Source organism: Apodemus sylvaticus, chromosome 18, assembly GCF_947179515.1.
Source record: "Apodemus sylvaticus chromosome 18, mApoSyl1.1, whole genome shotgun sequence".
In the NCBI taxonomy this organism is placed as follows: Eukaryota; Metazoa; Chordata; class Mammalia; order Rodentia; family Muridae; genus Apodemus; species Apodemus sylvaticus.
The window spans coordinates 66220359-66237658 of NC_067489.1; the positions used below are offsets into that span (position 1 = coordinate 66220359).

General features: G+C 42.9%; 1 protein-coding gene across 5 annotated transcripts in view; it reads right to left on the reverse strand.

Moving 5' to 3' along the window:
- Positions 1-17300, reverse strand: part of Csgalnact1 (chondroitin sulfate N-acetylgalactosaminyltransferase 1) — a 360316-nt gene that overhangs the window by 177952 nt on the left and 165064 nt on the right. For 2 of the 5 annotated variants that reach the window (XM_052161840.1, XM_052161844.1), the window contains exon 2: positions 15294-15441. The gene's annotated coding sequence lies outside the window, so the exon portion shown is untranslated. The other 3 variants (XM_052161845.1, XM_052161843.1, XM_052161841.1) reach the window with 3 other exon arrangements.

A 17300-nucleotide genomic window follows, 5' to 3' on the forward strand; every position in this document is an offset into this window, starting at 1 on the left:
CCTGAGATGCAATAACTTGTAAATTGCAAAAATATCCTTAGCATATGATTGGGGGGGGACTATATTTCAACATGCGAACTTCTGTAGACATACAGAAACAATACAGCTAGTGACCACATATGACTGCAAAGGAAGCACAAACTTCCCTCGTCAAAACACATTATTGGCCACATGAATGTAAACTTCATTCTCCTGCCTCTGACTAAACACTCCCCTCTCACTGTGCATTTTCCAAAAGTGATAACAATAGTCTTGCAACTCAAGTCCAACCCTGTCAACCCTTTGAGTATATGTTTCCACCTGTGACCCTCTTTGGAAAAGAAGATCAACACTACATTCTTTGTATCAATCCCTTGTTAGGTGACTATGAAAACCTGCCAATTAGCTACACTACTTCCTACCTGTTTCTCATGGCAGTGTGCCAATGGAGAGATTCTAGAGAATAGTAAAGCACAATGTCCAAGATGAAAAGAACCACAATAAAGCCGATTTCTCGTAAAGAACATCCAATCTGCCGATGCCTTACCCAATCACACAGCTGTATTGGCACGGCAGAGCCTCTGGCCTCAGCAGCACTGGCTTTGAAAAGCCCCCTTGGCAAGGTTCTCACTCATAACTACGTTTTTTACACGTTTCAAGTGGCCTGCATATCCAGACTTGCCCCCACAGCAATGTCAGAGCCCCAGCTAGAAATCAAGGAGAGGCTTGAGGAAGCAGAGGGCCTCCACACCACTGTGAGATCAATTCCCTTTAGCAAATAGGCTTGGCCAGGAAAAAGATCTTACAATATGGCACCGGGAAAACTGCTCAGTCAGTAAAGTGCTTGGTGTGCAACCATGAGGCTCTGAGTTCAATCCCCAGAACCGGCATCAGAAATAAAGGAAAGAAAAAGGAGAGAGAGAGAGGGAGAGAGGGAGAGGGATATGGTAGCATGTGTTTGTAATTTCAATGTTGAGGGGGTAGAAACAGGCAGACTACTGGAACACACACTGGCCAGTCATGCCTGACAGCCAGCCTAGCAAGACCAATGAGACCATATCTTAGAAAACAAGCTAGACTGAACCTGAAAAGCAATACCCGAGATGACCTCTTACCTCCACAAGTACACATATGTTCTCTCACACTAGAACCACGCACACTCACACAAATACAAGGGGCAGGTGGTGCTTATAAGATGAAGACAGCTAACTTAGTCCTACAAGAATGAAACCGTCCCTAGAAACCTCTTCCAGATGCAGTGCTTCTCAGCTCCAGGTTATAAAAAACCACCTGCTGTGTAGTGATATGTATAGTAAAGCCTTTATGTCTGGCTTGAAATAAAATGTAAAGTGTGTGTGTCTGTCATTGAGTGAAATTTTTCATCAAAGCTTTTGCTATCTGTGAGTCAATCAGTAAAGGCTGAGACATTATTATAAGACTGTTTGAACCTTGAAGAGACGTTGTCTCTCTGGAAGATCTGCACTTGGTGCTCTGTGAGAGCTTGCAGCTGCACTAATATTGGCCCTAAGATACTCCTGGCAAACCTGGAGTTCTTTTTTTGATTATGCATTATGGCTGACCATGGTCAGAAGGGACTGAGATTGGTGTGGGCTGTCTTCTCTCACAAGCAGCAAAGGGCAAGAACCTTTCCCATTCCCAATTAACCTTGTATGATGTTTGAATAGCGTAACTGGGGTGACTTGGCTGGGTGTCAGTCTTTTGCTCCTTCAGAAAATAAGGCTTAGCATCTTGTTGAGCTTTCTCTCTCCACTGTGGCACCAAGCATCAATCAATCCTGCTGTGTGCACCAAAATAGTATGTAGGCAGCACCAGCCCTAGACGTGGGCGGAGTCTCTGGGTGTGTACCTTTGCATCTGTGTCTTCTTAAAGATCCAAGTCAGAGAGAAACTGTCAGTTTACAGCTAGTGAGGGGCAGTTCAACCTCAGAGCCTGGCTTCCCACCAGGCAGTACAGTTTAAAGGCTGCTGGGAAGGGTTTTTATTAAAAAGTAAAGAAACATACATCATTCTAGAAAGATGCAGAGGAAATCTGGAGAACCTGCAGTTAAAGAATGCATCTACCTTTCCTGTAGAATTCTCCAGACCTTTATGGGCTGAGGTACGTCACATCCTACAAGAGAGAACCCATTGTGAGTTATTGCCCAGTTCATCTGCTCATAAAAAACTCCTGGAAAGCTTCCGCAAGCCTGGCGATCCCTGGAGGACACCTTTGGCAATATAATGCAATGACCCCTCATTAGTTACCTCTGCTGGTTTCCTGGAAGAACAGCATGGTGAAATATTCATTTAAAATTATAGTCACATTCCTGCCCTTTGGATTTCAATATGCAGTCACTGTAGGAGCCCAAGAGCAATTTGTTAAAAAAAGAAAAGAACCTGCCTCCATTTGCAGACTAGTTCAGAACCAAGAGGCGAGAGGATCCAGTTCCTCCTGTGAAGGTCCTCCAAACAGATGAGCACTTACATGGTTCACTCCTCATAGAAACAAGCACAAGTAACAAAAATGAAACTGGACACACATTTGCTGATGGCGTTAAGTTGCCAGATGATTTCTATTCTCAGCAGTAGCTCCGTTTTGAAAATTCCTCCTGACATCAAGATGATGTAGAAGACCAGAGTGCTGTATATCCTAATTAGCAAGGATTTCTTGTCCATGCTTCATGGCAGAGTGCCGGAAGGAATTTTACCTTCCAACGTCAAGGTCATATGATGGCCCTAACTATCATAGACAGGCTGTCTTCTCATGGTTTCCATATGAGGGAGTCAAGTTTGCCAATGCTCAACACAAGCAAGAATCTACAATCCATTCCATATCTGCATTCCATTTGTGACCAGTATTAAAATATATAGAAAGGAGAGAAGCTTCCTTAGGGGTAGTACCTAGTAGTGGACAGCACCATGCCTACTCGCTTATAGGCAGCACTAATTGGTCTCAAAGGGTTATTTATTTTTAAAAGAGGACATGAAGTTTTGGAGTATTTAAAGGAAGGAAATAATCAAAGTGTATTGTGTATATATATATATAAAATTTTCAAAGAAAAAAATGAAAATTTTATATTAAAATATATACATACATACATACATACATACACAGAGTACCATAGGCAAGGTATTCAGTTAGTGACAAGATTATTGGGGGCTGGAGAGATGTATCAGAATTAACAGCACATACTCTTCTTGGAGAGAACTGGAGGTTCAGTTTCCAGAACCCACGTCAGGTAGTTACAACTGTGTAACTCTAGTTCTAGGATCTAGTGCCCTCCGGCCACTTGCACACACATACTGCACATGAACTCACACAGCCTCATACACATACGCATAACTAAAAACAATAACTAGATCTCTCAAAAATATGACAATCCTAATTACTCTTTCAGTATAACTTTATTGCTGATGGGGATTCTTACAGGCATTAATATTTTGGTTTATGGTTTCACTTTTAGTAAATTATGAACTAAAACTCATCTATAAAAGTTAGAGTTTAGTCCTTCTTCCCTGTAGGCATATAGATTATCTAAGTGTAAGTAATTTTCATAAAATAAATTATCATCCGCTGTGTTCTGTTGACAAATTCACTGAGTCCCTAAACACCAGGCTGTGTCTGGGCATTGAAGATACTGCAGCAAATGGTAGGAGCAAAGACTTTGCCCTTACGCAGTTTTCATTCCAGATCTATGATGAATCCAAATATTTAACAACTGTTATTTCAACTTCCTTGTAGGCCCCCTGGCAGAATCCATCCTCCTCTTTGATCACAAAGAATCTTCAACTGTTGAACCTGAAAAGAAGAACTTTAACGTTCTTGATTTGTGACATGGGTCAGGTTCCTGCTCCAGTGACCTACACACACACACACACACATATATATATGCCCTCAGATGGCCACCCCTTCAGGTCTCTGGACCTTGGTGTTCTCATCATTAAACAAGGACTGAGTTAGACTCTGACTCCATCACAGGCATTAGTGGAGCATGAGATTTATGGGAGAGAAAGGGCATTCTGTGACCTGGGATTGGAGTGAGTCAGAAATGCTAAATTCCCTACAAGTCACAGTGACAAACTTGACCTGGAGTCCAGGAGATTGGGAGAGCCAAGATCTGTAGACATCCGGTTCTTTTTCTGAAGCCCAAGCCACCTCACCCTTTGAAGAACTGCCATGCAACTAGAGCTTCTGTTCCTTTATCTGTGCACCCAGGTGCTGTCCTGGAGAGAAGATCCAGGAAGACCCTTGCATCTGAAGGCTGAGGGCTGGGGAAGGGAGCTGCTCCTAGGGAGCTAAAAATCTCCTAAAGCTGCTAAAAATCTTCAAAAAAACCTCCTTTGAGGAGTCTTTTCATAGCTGATGCTCAAATCCATAAAATCAAAATTATCACATCAACACATCAGGCTTCTCCTAGAACCCAGCGAATTTATAGCAATTGCCTCTTGTTGGGGAATAGGCATAAATCTTACTATAATCCTAGTTTCTTGAAAATGCACCACACTCTTTCAAAGTCTGAAGTGAATAATGCCGAAATGTTTTACAAACAAATCATCAATCCAAAGAAAATGAGTGTCTTTGGGAAGGGCCAAATAAAAAGTGTACCAAACAGAAACTGTTAAGTAAGAATATCTCAAACCATCAACAACAGAGAGAAACAGCCATTATTCTCTTCCTTCCTTAGCAGTATACAGTGAAGCACCATCCAGGAGACCACAGTCAGACCCCTCTAGCTGATATCTACATATGGAAGAAGATATTTCTTCCTTCTCTCAGTTATCTCAGCAATCAGCAATAGTATATGTTATCATCTCTGCCTTCTATGCATGCGTGGAGGCCTTACGTCCTCTGACAGTGACTGTACCACACATATTTGAATCACTGAAAGCTATGGAAGGATGATAAAATATGACCCCCAAAGCTCTTTTACCTAAACCAGTGGTTCCCAAACTGTGTTCAACGGCACCCAAGACATCAATGGTATGACACAATGGTACTTTGGAATATTTTGAATTTTGACTAAAGTGTAGTGATGTTGGCTATCTGCTGGATACCATGACAACTACCAGTTATAGAACTTTATGCTCGTGAAATTACAACAAACTACATTCTCTTTGATAGCATCGGAGCCTTGAAAAACTTCTCCCTGGATATAGTGTAATAGTTTCTTCAGAGATTACAACCTGCAGAGATTCTATTCTGTAGGAAGCTCCTTAAGCAGGAAGGTAAAGTACTCAAAATAACTTCAGGAAGTCCCTGAAACTGATCAGATTCACTAGGCAACTCTCTGCTAGATTATTCAATAAAAGCTGGGACATACACAAACACACAGAGGGGGGAAAGGGAGGAAGAGAGAGAGAGGGAGGGATGGAGGGGGAAGGAGGAGAGAGGAGGGAGGGAGGGAGAGAGAGAGAGAGAGAGAGAGAGAGAGAGAGAGAGAGAGAGAGAGAGAGAGAGACCACCTCAGGCAAAGTAAAGTCAAGCTGCAAAGATGTCCCAGGAGAAAATCAACTCTGAGATCAGATCAGCCGTGTGGAAAAAGCATTAGCCAGCTGAGCTTCCTGGAAGAGATTTAGACCAACCTCATGAGCCACTTGGAAAGGACAGTCTTCAACCTGTCAAGCTACCTGAAGGATGTATTGTGTTCTCCATGTTTCCCAGCTTTTATGAGCTGTCACCCACGTTGGGGTATGCCCTGGTGATACGGTTGTCTTCTGTGCCTGTCAGTAACACCCATATTCCTCTAAGTAATTCTAATAAAACTCATTGGTTCACCAGTTGGACTTTGGTGGTATTCATACTTTAGTTTGCTGTGTTTTTTTATATCTGGGTGGATAGACACACGTGTTACATCTTACCAGAAAACGATTTGTCACACAATGCTGGGAAGTTTCTGTAATAAAAGGAAACATCTGCACGAAGTGAGGTGGTTAGGGTTGAGCCATACATCCCTAAGGGATGCCATCTCCCATCATTAAGGAATTGTTACAGAAGAGTGACATCAAACTGGTATCTTTCATTTGCTTATTTTTTCAAGCAGCCACAAAGTTATTGACTCATAACATTTTATGGCTCATAGACTTGATTATATATTTTAAAAACAGACCTTTCTTTTAGTTGAGAAATATTGTTAAAGTCAGTGCAATGATAGTAGCAGCATGAATCAACAAATTTAAGAATTTCCAACCTATGAAACCTAGTGCTTCATCTTTAAAATAGGGCAAAAACAAGAGATTTTCATTTTCAAACAGTAGATGTTTGCCAAAGACACCTGCTCCCCGGGCCCTCCTTAGGAAGTCATGGAAGACCCTATAACTGCAGGTCTGCACTGTCTCTCTGTCTCTCCGTGTGTGGCTCAGCCACATTCGCTGCTGGAGGTACCAAAGGTTGAAGGACGAGAAACTGAAATATACACTAACTACCATCTGCAAGCTAAAGCATGTTTTTCAGAGTTGTAAAAGTGCAAATTTTCATTATAAACCCCCAACTATGGGCAGTTCAGAATAAATCACTACCATACCAAAGAAGCATTCGGTACCGCCCAGCCACAGCTTCTTCAACGCCTTCGGCCCTCCATACTCATTCAGCTTGGTCCCATTTCTGAGTTTTCACCATATAGCAACATTGGGTGGGAGCTTCCCTCTAAGCCAGACTTTGTAAAGAGGAGGCTTTAAGAATGCTAATGCTGTGGGGTGATAGCTGCCTGACAGGTCTCAAAAGAGAGATGGAGGAATAAAAGAACAGCCTGTTTCTTATTAGTTTAAGGAGAAAAATAGTTACGACATAGAAAAGAAATCAGACATGATTAAGATAATTAATATTGGAGTAAATGGCATATGGACACCATGTGACTCCAGATGTGGCACTTGGCTAACAGGCACCATTGCCAAGGAGTCCTACGAGAAATGCAGAGCCGAAATGAAATTATGTGCCTTCACATCCAATCAAAAGTGCAGAAGGTTTTTTCTTCAACTTTGTTCTCTTAATTTGTGAATTTTTCCATGTCTGTATGTAATACTGTTTTACAATATCCATCCCCCAAACTATCTTTTTCCTCCCTTTCTTTCTTCCTCTGTCCCCCTTCCTCCACCTGACACTAACGGTTTGTTTTGTTTGGTGTAGGTGGCTGCATGTTCACGATATAAAAAGAACAAAAGATTATGTGCTTCAAAAACATTTCACAAAGATGAAGAAAGGCTCTGACAATGTTTCAGATTAAAGGAGTACAGAGACACGATGATGAAAGTCAGCATCTCATCCTGGTACTTGAAGAGAAAAATGCAAAAATATATAAAAAAAATAAAGGTCATTATTGTACTAATTTACAAAACTGTAACACAGACAGGAAATCAGGCAAGTTTAAATAAGTGTTAGGTTTGTTGATACTAAAACTGCACCGTTGTTATGTGAGAGACTTGCCTTGCAATTAGCAAGTATTTCCTAATTGTACTGGATATTTAGGGTAAAGGTCTATGACGTATACACTTGTTCTCATGTGGTTTAAAAATATATTTTGTGTGTGTGTTATATATACAAGGCACAGAGGAAAAAGCACAATGAAGGATAAAATGGTACAAAAAGCTAACTATGTGTTAGCTGGAGTAAAGAGTGTGTGAGAATTCTGTACGCCATTCTCAACTTGAAACTTTCCTATCACTGGAAATGATATCCAAAGAAAATAAGTTCAAACTGAAAGTGCTACTCAGGCTAGCTTTGCGTGCGAGAAGCCAGAAACTTAACAAAACAAGACCAGAACTGCATGATCTTGAGGGAAGGTCCACTGTAGGCCAGTGTGGTGGTACCAAATCATACTGAGCAGATTGTCCGTCCTCAGCCTGTGGCAAACGCTGTAATGTGTGACCACAGAGCTAGGGAAAGGGACAACTGATATCGAGCCTGAGAAGAGCTTGCAGCCTAGCAACTATCCTGAAAGGAGACGTGATGTCTGGGGATTACCACATGGCTGTGTCGTCAGAATCAGCCTGGTATCCTTGTGGATGGGACCCATGGCTTCCCAGTGGTTCTGTACTGTGACGCTGAGCACAGCTAAGGGCTCCCGAGGTTCCCTAGTACCAGTGAAGAGAACTGAACATGAGCCAAAGGGCTGCACTAAGGCTCCCTGCTTCCAGCTGGCTCCTTCTACCCTGGGAAACTGCGCTCCCAAAGTCATCCCTAAGGAACAATGGTTTGTTCCATGAAGTACTCTCTACATTTGGTTATGGCTTATAGACAAGGAAAGTCTATAGATGCTAACACAAAGAAAAGGACACATAGAGTTAAAAGCTACCTGCAGTGCCCGCTGGTCTACTTAGCTCATTACATACTCCCTAGGAATTTGGCTTAAGAAACCTAGAGAACTAACCCCTTAGGTTCTTCCCTATCCCTAAGCTTGTACTGAAAATAAGTTCCTTCCCTCTCTGTCCCTTTATCACGCTCCCTGAAAACAAGTGCATCTCATTCCTCCTGAACCTCCAGCCTCTGGGACAATGTCACAGTTGGTTGAGATCCAGGTTATTTTTGCTAAAGTTATGAATAAACAGATTATTTCAAGTATGTAAGCTTAAGAAGGGAAAGGAAAAAGATCAATGATCAAAATACCATTTGGACTTTAAAGAGTGAGAAAACTCACATCATATAAATTAATACAGATTATATCCTACAGTTTGCCTACTGTGGGACAGGCAGGCATTTTCCAATTGGGAATCTCAATTCTTATACCTCCAATGGGATGCTTCAATGCCATTTGTAGATAGAGATACTGCAGTGTGGAGGATTTTATAAACATGTACTGGATTACTCAGCTAAGAACGGATAGCAGAAAGGTTTCTAGAACTCTGGTGAAGCCCAATTATCTTTCATTTTCAATTATCACAGCACCAAACTACCAAAGTATTGAAGTGCAAAAGGTTGGGGACAGGCACCCTACTTTAAGAGAGTAGAAATGCAGTCAAAGGAAAATGGTGGGACAATGCCTTCAGGGGCCCTGAAGGGAAGGAAACTACTCAAATGCATCTAAATTGGACACAGATCAATCTTAGAGCCCATCATCTCTGCATTTGTTATTTAACATGGAAGTGTTGGATAGCAGGATTTGAAATATGGTGCACAGAAAAACAAAACCTTGCTTCCCTGACGCAGTTTTTACTGTCACCATTAAGTATTTCCTTCCATTCATGTCACTTTCTTTTATCTCCAGTTTCCTCCATCATCTTATTCATGAAAAAAAGAGAGAGAAATGAAGAAAGAGATTGCCCAAAGAAGCAAGGGAAAAAAACAAAACAAAACCAGATACAACTTGATGTTGATTGAAGACTCCAGGCCTTTGTTGTGCATTTTACCACAGTCCCAATTAGAAGAGCAGGGGCCTCCACTTGTTACTCAGCCCTAGTGATTGTTATATGCTAAGTATTTGCCAAACACCTATTATGTTCCAGGCTTTATGGCACTAATGATGTGATATTGTACTCATCGGGGTGGTCACAGGGTGGTCACACGGCTAATAAAAAAGAAAACAAAACCAAAAACCAATAGTGTCAACAGTACCATTTGGCAATTGGCTTAACAAGTTAGCCTCAAGACACATGCATGATACCTGTGCACAGATAGCTAGCCACATGGCAGAATGTAGGCTAGAACAGATGAGATGTTTTAAGTCATAGCTAGTCAGAAAAGATCCCAGCTATATGGCCAAGGTATTTGTAAATAAAACAAAAACAAACAAAAAAAACCAAGTTCACCTCAAAGTCTGTTGCTCCACACTCACATTCTCCTGCCTCCTCCTTCTGGCTAGCCTCCGGTTTGCTCTCTCGCCCTTCCTCACCGCTCCAGGCTGCAGCAAGGCCTGCCTCAATTCTTCTCCCTGGCAGTCAAGCTTCTCCATTCTCTAGTCCCCCTCCTCTGCCCAGCTGTCGTGGTTGCCTCGGTGCACATAGCACATGGTCAGAGGGCTAATGGTGGCCTCTCTCAGCAGGGTCACATGGCCTTTTGATCCAAACACCCCTGTGCTCCAATGTACACATCACATCAGATCTAATGCAGATTCCCAGCACTGCCCTATCCCCATAGCCAAGGCCTTTTTTCAGCTTATTGACTGACTCTTTCTTAATCTCAAAGATTAAGTTTAAGCAATCTTGTCTCCCTGGGGAGGCAGCATGCAAATGCCCAGCTAATACACACCTAGGTCCACTCTTCAATCCATCCTTAGGCTCAACTCAAATTAGGACCAAAACCACATTTCCAACTCTATAGGAAATGGCTTTAATTCCATTCACTGCAAGGGCATTACCATAAGAGTTAAATATTATAACCGTGTGATAGCGTTTAAGTCAGTCACCCCTGTCATGAGGCAAGATCATCCCATGCATTTGGAATAAGGTTGGCTATTCACTTGCTTTAGAAAGTTAGAAACACATGTAATGGGACAAGTCACTTCTGATGTAAAATTTTGAGATTGTGACTCTTTTAAACTTCTTACTGCTTTTGTGGGATACTTCCCTAATAAATTCCTTTTCTCCTGAGATGATGCAAGCAGGAGCTATCAACCCTACACTAACAAACAACCTGACTTTGATCCCTAAAGTACACATGGTGGCTTATAACTAGCTCTGACAATTGTCCGCTGACCTCCACACATGCATTGTGATACCCACATGTGCACATACATACACACATGCACACACATGTGAGCACACACACACACACACACACATACACACTTACACATAGAGAGGAAGACAAGTACCACACATAGTAGCCATCAGAGCAAACCCTGGAGGTGAGCATAACACGGTGACCCTCCCTAACAACCTGACTTTGATCCCTAGAGCCCACTTGCTGGATTATAACAAGCTCTGGGGAGCCATCCTCTGACCTCCACACATGCATTGTGACACTCACATTGATGCAGAAAATTAGCCTGATGCAAAGGGGGCATTCAGAAGCAATTCCCAGACAGAAGGGAAAGGTGAGAAGCGAGACCCAATCCAGTGCCAAGCAGAATAGCCAAGTCTAGTAGAAGACACACATCATCTCCAGAACCCACTCTGGTGAACTTTATCTTCCTCTATTGTTCCTGATTTTGCTTTTTGAGACAGTACATTTCATTGAACCTAGAACTTGCTCCATTAGCTAGACTTGCTAGCCAGAAAAGTTCAGTGTTAGAGGTACATAAAGTTCCATGCCTGGTCTTCTGTGGGATACCTGTGCCCCAAGCCCTTTATCCACTGAGCCATCTTTCCAGCCTCCAAGTGATATAATCTCCCAGGATTATATCCAGACATACAGGATAGACTCTCTGCCATGGCCTACATAGAGACAATGTCACCATGAAGTATGCACTATGCTTATTTCTAATACCTACTTTGTTTTTCATTCTATGCTACTTGGTGCTTGTGTTTTATGAACTTGTAGCAGACCAGCAAAGACTTACAGATTAGAGATCTACAAAGACAATCTCTGTTCCCAAGACTTCATTGGAAAAGCTGGACCTCTGAAGTAAGAAAGGACAGGGTGAGCTCAGAATAGCATTGTGTAAACAGTGGGAATGACATACATGCCTGTGACTAGAATGTAAACAGGTGTGGCATAAACATTTCCTCTGAACTGAGACAGTCTATCTTGGAGGCATGATAGGGGCTGTCAAGAGTAAGAAACAAAACAAAAACAAACAAACAAAAACAGTGGAAATTTACCAGACTGGGGAAACTCAGAAATCTATAAAATTCACAATTCTCCCTCTCTAAGGTTATGTAAACAGTGAGCAGTTGCAGAGGGAGAGGCCTCTTCCCTGGAGATGACTGCTACTTCTACAGGAAAGCACCAGGATGTAGCTTCTGAGTCATCACTTCTTGGGGTGGGCTTTTTGGTGATGGAGCAGCACATGAATCACCATGGTCCTGTATGTGACCTCTCACCCTCATCCCTGTAAGTCATTCCAATAAACTCATTGGTTCACCAAGCAAGACCTCGGTGGGCTCGTCTGTGAGTTCTGTCATTGCAGTTTGGCCTAGGATAAATAGACGCTTATTTATGTCTCCCGGAGGATGAGACATGACAAAGGTGTCAAGAAAATACAATCTGAGGAGACGTGTTCAGGGATGAGGTAGCCCTTCACTGACTTTACCATTCACCCTCCATTTGACACCAAGCAGAGCCGTAACCTCATTGGCAGAGCTAAGCATTGTCAATGCAGGATGCTTAGCAAGGTGGACTGTCGTAGGGTGAGCTTTAAAGGCCGAGTAGCCGTTCCCTGAGGAGTTACAAGATGTCAGCATCTCGGTAGAAAAGATAGTGTGGGGGTCACCAGCTTCAAACAATCATAGTGAAGAGAGGAGGAATGCACAGAAGAAGGGATCAGAAGGGATCAGAAGACAGACCAGGAGTGTGAAGGTGTGAATAGGGCTGTAGGCAGCACTCAGAGAAAAGAGCAATTCTTCCTTGACCGGAAGAAGGGCATTATGGGTATGGAAATTCAGATGCAGGAAATGTATCAGTGAGCTGTGGCTAGTACCGAGTGAGAATGCATATGTGGCATGAGCTAGTTCGCTGGGAGGAGCCCGTGCTGGGGCAGCTCTAGCATGGAGGTGTGTAGAGTTAAGTATGGTGTGATTGTGCAGCGTCCCCAGCAGCTCAGGGGTTTGAACACTTGGTCACCAATGAGTGCTATTTTCGGAAGCTATGGGACCTTTCAGCTATAGAGTCTTGATTTAGATTCCCTAGGACTGAGGGTTATGGGTTATAAACCTCTCAAGTTCCTGCCCTAGTTCTTTGCTTCTTGACTAACTCTGTGATACAACTTCACACTCCTATGGCAACAGTCATAGCAGTTCCCACCGCCACACCCTCACCACGGTGATAGATTGATTTTGGCACCCTGAACTATGTGCCGAAATCAGTCCTTCCTCTCTTAAGGGGTTATTCCATCACTACAACAAGAAAAAAAAAAATCACACAGGACACAAGGCTATTTCTACTATAAAATGTGCATGGCCTGGTGTTATTAAATGTCTGGAACAAGAATTAATGCCTTCCACACGGGATTCCGTGATTAGCAGCCCCACGCTATGTGGAGCACCTGCCCATCACTGCTGCCAAATGTTCAAGCCTGAGTCGGTAACAGTGAGGAGCAGTGACTGACAACTCTTCCAAGCTAGCGCTCACTGAGCAGGCCTCCTGTTTCCCCGGCAATATCTCCTGTTGCTGTACTAACCAACAGAATTGTAACTGTTCTTCATAGCCAGTGTATGAACTCCAGCCTCTCCTCTTCCGTCCTACCCAACAGCTTTAGAACTAGACGTTTGCCTCTCCCCACATAGACTTTGATCACCTTTTGACTGCTGCCCGGCCACTTTTCACCCTGGCCCCTTAGTGCTATCATCTCAAGACGTTAACAGTTGCAGCACACATGACTTTTAAATGTGAGTGTTCTCTTTCACACATCCAAGTTATTCCTGAAAACAATAAGCATCCTAAGACTCAAGATGAGAGCCACTCTTGTGCCCTGAAGTTGGCCATCTGTCTTCGTAGTCCCTTGACTTGCCACTTAGAGAAGAACGAGTCAAGAAGCAAACTCCAGTTGTGTTCCTAATGCTCACTTGTTCATGTGTTTTCTATTATCGACAACTCAAATGTGGTCCCTTTTAAAACTCCACGTTGTCTACCTTCCTAGTACAATAATGTAAAAATCGAGTCCTGTGTCTTAACTTCCTCCTTTTATCTTAATCAGGATAACAATGCTAGACCCCTGCCCCACACCCATTCTCAAGGCAAAAACATGAACAAAAACTCTGTTAAAATGTGTTAAAGATGTGGTGGTGCACACCTGTAATCCCAGCACTCTGGGAGGCAGAGGCAGGCGGATTTCTGAGTTCGAGGCCAGCCTGGTCTACAGAGTGAGTTCCAGAACAGCCAGGGCTACACAGAGAAACCCTGTCTCAAAAAAACAAATCTAACCCCTCCCCCAAAAAAATGTGTTAAAGAGGAAACAATCCTTTTCAAAGACAAAAGTGTCTGCCAGGCACAACTCTCCTGTTTTCATTTCTATGTCTACCTTCCATTTGTATTTCTAGAGAAAACTGGGGCGGGGGGGGGGTTCATTGCTGAAAACAGTAAGCATGGGTACAATTTCCCATTCCCTCCCCTTTGTTAATGATGTCTCCAAGGCTCCTGTCTGGATTGAGGCAGGATCTCCTATAGCCCATGCTGGCCTGGGCCTTGCTAGGTAGATGAGGATTACCCTAAACTCCTAATTCTCTTGCTTCCATTTCTCAAGTTCTGGACTTAATTTCTTTAACATTAATCTTTCCATCTGTATTTAAATATCTTATGATAAAGAAACCCAAAAGTATTGCTTACAAGAGCAAAACAAACTATCAGAAATATTACATTTATCCCAAGGCCTAAGCTAATAGTATATATTCATAAAGAAGCAATTCTACAATAGTTCTAATGAACACCCCTAGGGATATTACAAGGGCGACTCATCTTTCCAAACCATTTTACTTTTAACTTCATCAAAAATCACTGTGCCCATTAGTGTGCAGAGTGACTATTTCAGAAAGGTTAATTAATATTCGGTCCCAACTGTCTTCTCGATTAAGTGGACAGTTTCGAATTTTTTTGGGTTTTGTTGTGGTGGTGGTGGTTGTTGTTGTTTAAGGATCTTCTAGCTGTACTACTGACTAATGTTCTAAAAAGACAGAAATACTAAAAGAGTTTTGAAAGCGAAATAGAAATCATTGCCAGTGGATGAGGAGATTCAAAGCAAAGTAGTTGAGCTTCTTAAAAAAAAAAAATGATGCCTTTAAAGAACTTTTCATTAATATAACTATTAAAGTAAAATGAATATATTTCATAGATAGCTGGAATATCTCAGTGATGCAGACCATATAAGGTTTGCTTTCTAAGTCACCTGCAACAAAAAGATTGACTTATCTGCAAGAGTAAGCGCCACATAAGTCCTTAAAGGCTAAAAATGATCTTGGCTTCTCTCCTTACAATGGAAAAAGGAGCCTAAAATGCTAAGAAGAAAGGAAATGGGAGGTAACTCCTGTAAATTTCCATCCTTTAAATACAGTGAGATTTAATAGCCGTAAAATGCTTGTGATTTAGTGTATCACATACAACTCATCTGAACATATTATGACCCCCCACACACAAAGCAGTAAAATATACCCCTTTTCCTCTTTTAAGAAGTAAAATGCAAAATATTTTTTGAAATGAAACCATCAACATTTAAAAGCAGGAAAGCCAGGCTGAGGACAGAGGAAGGCAATCGCACTTCCACATGGGAAAGAACAAACCCCAAACAAGCTAACCTCGGCAGAAAGAAAGGTGAACAGCTGCTCCGTCGCACATCTGCTTCTAGTGGTGACTGCGGAGAAGTCGCACTTGGCTTCCAAGTCAGGGTCCAGAGGGAAAGTACCGCCCCCTTCTGCTAGCACCGTGTTCAGCTCAGCGCCGTCACTGGAGGAAAAAAAAATCCATGCAATGAAGTGTTAACAGTAAAAGAGAAAAATCTTCTTCTGAGTTTTTCTAGAGAGGAAAGAATCCACAAGCCGCAAGGGTTCCCTCTGGGAATCGTACTACCAATGACCACCGCTGGCATTTGCAACTCTAAGCCCGCCTGCTGTGTCCCAGCAGGGACGCTATGCTGGGAGGACTGGCGCCTACCACAAACACCGGAGAGGACAGACTGGGTGCTGTTGATTATGATTCCGTTCCCCACCCCACCCCCAGGGCAAGAAGCCCTGCCCAGCTTCCTATCTGTATATCTTCCCCTCCCTAAAGGGTGGTGGGGTGACTTAAGGATGGACTCTACACTCTCCCAGTCCTTGACAAAACAGATGCTGTCAGCTGAGATACAAGCAGAATAGGAAGATGTTCAGGCCAAAGACTCCCTATAAGTAAGAAAGATTCTGGAGAGACACTAAGGCCCTCATGTGGAGCCTGTAATATGCTGTTTTCAATGAACTAACTTGGGGCTCACTTCCCCAAGAGTTTTCCTTATTTTTATCCAATCTGTCTCATAATTCAAGTAATGGTCATAACATATCCGTTTATGTATATAATGCACTACATTTCCCTTTCACATGCAGGAATAATAAAAAGCCCAAGATGGTTTATACAAGGCCAAAGAAAAGATTGATAAGCCATTAAAGTCTATAAAAGACTTGCTGGTCGTCCCCGCACCCCCCCACCCCCGCACTCCCACCCCTCCCCACCCTACTGCACCCCTCCCCCCATCGTCTCCATGGGGACAGCCTGCCAGCAAGTGAGTTTGAAGGTTGTTTTTTGGGGTTTGGTTTTCTTTTTTTTTTTTCTCACTGGCATTAACAAAGTCAGTAGACATGTCCACTTCATTGCCATAGAAGTAGAGTCTGTTTTCGATCCACATTCCCTCAGCCTGGTATGCTATGGTTTTAACAGTGAAAGTGGGTTGTCATCTTCCTGGGGGGCAAGTCTCCAGACCTCCAACTTTGACTACTCTGGGCAGAGCTGCCTGCTTCCACACAGCTCTTGAAGCCCAGCCCTCTCCCCCTCTGCCAGCCTAATTAATCTATGTCTAAATGGAGCTGCAGCTGGCAGAGAAGCAGCAGTGTCAACGTGGAATAATCACTTGGACCCGAATCTGAGTTGTTTTCCATCCCTGACAACAAATAATGTTACTTCCCAGCCTGCAGGCCAAGAGCTGAAATGGGTTTATAATTTGCCTTCCAATCAATCTCTCCTTCTCTCTCAACCCCTTAAGTTTTCTCTTCTGTCTTTCAGCATGCGGGGGAACAGCCTAGGAGACTCAATCAGGGGCAAGGTCTTTATTGATATCCTTAGTGAATGAATACTGGTTGCCTTCTAAGTAAAAAGGTGGAAATCTGCATAATCCCAAACCACGCTGGTTTACATAATGAAAACAAATAGACTGTCAGCTCTGCAAGGTCATTAATAAACTCCGCCATTCTTCTCTGATGCCAGTGGCTGCAACAGCAGTCTTCTGTCATTTCATAGGCGCCAAGCCACCCGCATTCAGCCAGCCTGAGACCCTGACACTAGGCAGGTTGGAATGAGAGGACAAACTCTCGGCTTCTTCCTCCTTTCCTAGTAAAAGAACTCATTAAAACTCTGCTCCTGGGCTCCGGGAAGTGAGTGGTCTCCTTAGTAATCCCAAGCCTCTTGTTCCTCCAATGAGGAGTCCTCTCAGCTAGTAAAGAAAAAGGACAATACAAGAATGCAGAGTTGCCAGCAAAACCAAGAGCAGTGACCAGGATGGAAAACAAAACAGCACAGTGAAAATTCTCAGAAGATTAACTCGATATGCTAAAGAGAAG